Source organism: Ovis canadensis, chromosome 16 (assembly GCF_042477335.2).
Source record: "Ovis canadensis isolate MfBH-ARS-UI-01 breed Bighorn chromosome 16, ARS-UI_OviCan_v2, whole genome shotgun sequence".
Classification (NCBI taxonomy): Eukaryota; Metazoa; Chordata; class Mammalia; order Artiodactyla; family Bovidae; genus Ovis; species Ovis canadensis.
In genome coordinates, this window is record NC_091260.1 from 46,566,834 (window position 1) to 46,570,429 (window position 3,596).

A 3,596-nucleotide genomic window follows, 5' to 3' on the forward strand; every position below is an offset into this window, starting at 1 on the left:
TATGGGACCCCAGCTCCCTGATCAGGGAAGGAGCCCTCCCCCTGGATTGGAAGGGGAAGTCTTAAACCCCAGACCACCGAGAAACATGCCATTGGCCAAAATTATTTGAAAAATAAAATTGGTTATTTTACCTCCTGGTCCATAGTTAAGGAATCAAGTTTATTAGAAAAGCCCCTTGTTTGGAGGAATATCTTCCAGATAGTTGATAAAACTAAGTCATTCCACATTTATACCTTCTATTGGATGTTCAAACATATTTATCATCATAAGCCTTTTCATAATATTGTAATGCCCGTTTTCAGAGTGACTCAAACAGCAGTAACATATGAAGTTCATTTCCAAAACAGGTGACAGTACTCAGAAGAGTAAAACTTCTGATAATCTCAATATGTGAGATATCCAGTTTTCCTAAATCAAAGAATGTCTTCCAAGTTTCTGGTGATGACTAAAAAAAGAAAATATTAAAAAATGATTGAAATTTGTTCCAAAGTTGAAAAATGAGTTATATAAGCACTGTCCAGAGACACACACCATCTTAAAAATGATCTTTTAAATTATCTCAGAAAACTCAAACTTGCTGCTCTCTCTGAGTACCAGGAAGTGCTTCAAAAGAGTGAAGCAGTAGAACAGAGGTGAGGATGAAGCAGGCAGCAAGATGTGGAATTAGAAGTTTCCACACTAAGTTTCCTTAGTTTCAGGGGGCAAATTCTTCCCTGGTCTTAACACCCCACAGTACAAACCAGAGCTCCTCTCCAGTTTAAATGTCTTCAAGCAGCTTCTACCACCTTGAGTACAGCTGTAGTCTAGAAGTTGTTGCCACAATTTTATCCCTCTTTATTTTCTCATTGTATTTTCAGCCTCCTCCTCTGCCCACCTTAGTTCTTCAATTCCAGTTATGTGAAACATACTTTAGGAAAAGTGGGTTTTGAAAGGAAGGAAGGACGAAAGAAAAAAGAAAGGAGGGAAGGAAGAGAAGAGGGAAGAAAGGGAGGGAAAGAGAAAGAGAGCTAAAAGAAAGAATTTGCTTGCTCACTTATATTGATGGAATGTTTTTTGTAGCAGTTCTTGTCACCCCAAAAGAAGGTGTTTTGCTTCTTACAGCATTTAGCATATTTCATTCAATGGGATGTTTTTAATTCAAATGTTACATATTCCAAAAGCCTGTCAGAAACAGAGAATTTGAAAGGTATTATGTAACTGAGTCACAAAGTTGGGTTTTTAGGTGTGCCCGATCAGCTTACCTTTGGTAACCACTTCAGTTGTCCAGACTCAGAATTTAAAAGATATTCAACTTGAGTTTAGGGTTTATATTAAGCTCATAGTAGAATAAAAACAAAATGCTAGCCTGAATTACTTTCAACAGAAATACTAAACTATAGAAAAGTTTGGTTGCAATTTGTGAATAACCTAGAAATCCTTATTCATAAGTAAATAATAAACAGACACATTTTAAAAAGTAAGTTTTTCTTCCTATGAGATTTCCGTTCCTGGCTGGGGGTACTTAGCTCACTAGAGGACACTTGGAAATGTGTGGAGGAGGTTTCTGATTGTCATAATGACTGGAGACAGCCCCAGGCACTTAGTGAGTACAGGTCAGAGGTAGGAAATAACTCTCAATGCATTCAAGACATTCTGGCTTAATGAAGAACTGTCACATCAGGATGCCAACAGCACCTCTGTTGAGAACCATTGGTGTCCTTCTTTACAGGACATATGGGTGATATTAGGAAATCAGAATGGATAACACTTTCTCTTTTGGGGGGGGAGGGGGCAGAGGAGCCACAGGCAGATACAATGAACTTATTATGAAACAGAAACTTCCTCTTCCTAAAATCATAGTTAATACCCACTGTAAGCAATTGACAATTTAAATTTTCAAGAGTTGTGCCAAGGGGTTTGCTGGTTTTGTATTAGGTGGTGATGCATTGGAAACTGCTCATCTTATTATAGGAAAATAGTAAAAATATCTCAGAAAACAAAAGATTTTCTGTGATTCCAAGTGGCTCAAAACTGGGACAACTGTGATGGTTTAATATTAACCTGAAAAATAGGATTTAAAATTAAAGTTAACCCTGTTAAGAACCCAGACATCACTGTTTACACTGATGATGGAGTAAACATGAGACCAAAATTCCATATATATACCAAGGAGTTATGTATGACTCTTTGTGATCCCATGGACTGTAACCCACCAGGTGTCTCTGCTTATGAAATTTTCCAGGCAAGAATACTGGAGTGATTAGGGATTGAACCCAAGTGTCCTGCAACTCCTGTATTACAAGCAGATTCTTTACCACTAGCACCACCTGGGATGCCAAGAGTAAAATAAACCATGTATTTAGTTCATTCTTGACCAAGTAAGCATTTTTATTATTTGTTTCCTCCATTAAGAACTAAGGTTGGATTCATATTTTTTAAAATTTCATCAAATCTTTGATTTGTTTTTCAAGTCAAGTAAATAACTAACCTCTTCAAGTCCATTAGAGCAGTATCACCTAAAGGCAACATCAATTTATTACCTTCTTTCTTTTTTTAAGCTTTTAAGATGCAATTTCTCACCTGTGATAGTGACCCAGAATCCAGTTCTTTATAACTGAACTAAAATTCATGAATATCTTGATTAATCTTGTTGTTTGTGTTTAGACATTGTTCTTCTATCCAGTGAGTCTCTATCTTTAAAACAGTTTAATGTAAATAGACCTCTGTGAGCTTTCAGAAATACTTTTGTAAATCCTTTATGGTGAGGTTGGGTTAGTGTGTGCACATGTGCTTAATCACTCAGTGGTATCTGACTCTTTGCGACCCTGTGGACTGTAGCCTGCCAGGCTCCTCTGTCCATGGGGATTCTCCAGGCAAGAATACTGGAGCGGGTTGCCATGCCCTCCTCCAGAGGATCTTCCTAACCCAGGGATTGAGCTCAGAGGTCTCCCGCATTGCAGGTGTATTCTTTACCATCTGAGCCACAAGGGAAGCCCATGAGGTCGGGTTTAGGTGCGTATTTCTCAATTGTTTAAGTTATGCTAGAAAGTAAAGTAGATAGAATAATTACTTGGACAGGAAAAAAGACACAGATGTGTATAACGGACTTTTGGACTCAGAGGGAGAGGGAGAGGGTGGGATGATTTGGGAGAATGGCATTCTAACATGTATACTATCATGTAAGAATTGAATAGCCAGTCTATGTCTGACGCAGGATACAGCATGCTTGGGGCTGGTGCATGGGGATGACCCAGAGAGATGTTATAGGGAGGGAGGTGGGAGGGGGGTTCATGTTTGGGAACGCATGTAGGAATTAAAGATTTTAAAGTTAAAAAAAATTAAAAAATTAAAAAAAATTACTTGGCTTAGAACTGCGTTTTGGCTATTTTAGTACAGTTAGCTGAAACATACTTTAGTTTTGTGTTAGAAAGTTCTTTGGCATGATCTTAATCCTCACAACAAGCATCTAGGTCGGTGGTATTATTTCCAAGCTACATCATTGGATGTGAAGAGCCAACTCATTGGAAAAGATGCTGAAGCTGTGAAAGAATGAAGGCAGGAGGATAAGCTGGTGACAGAAGATGAGATGGGTGGATGGCATCACCAATTCAATGGAC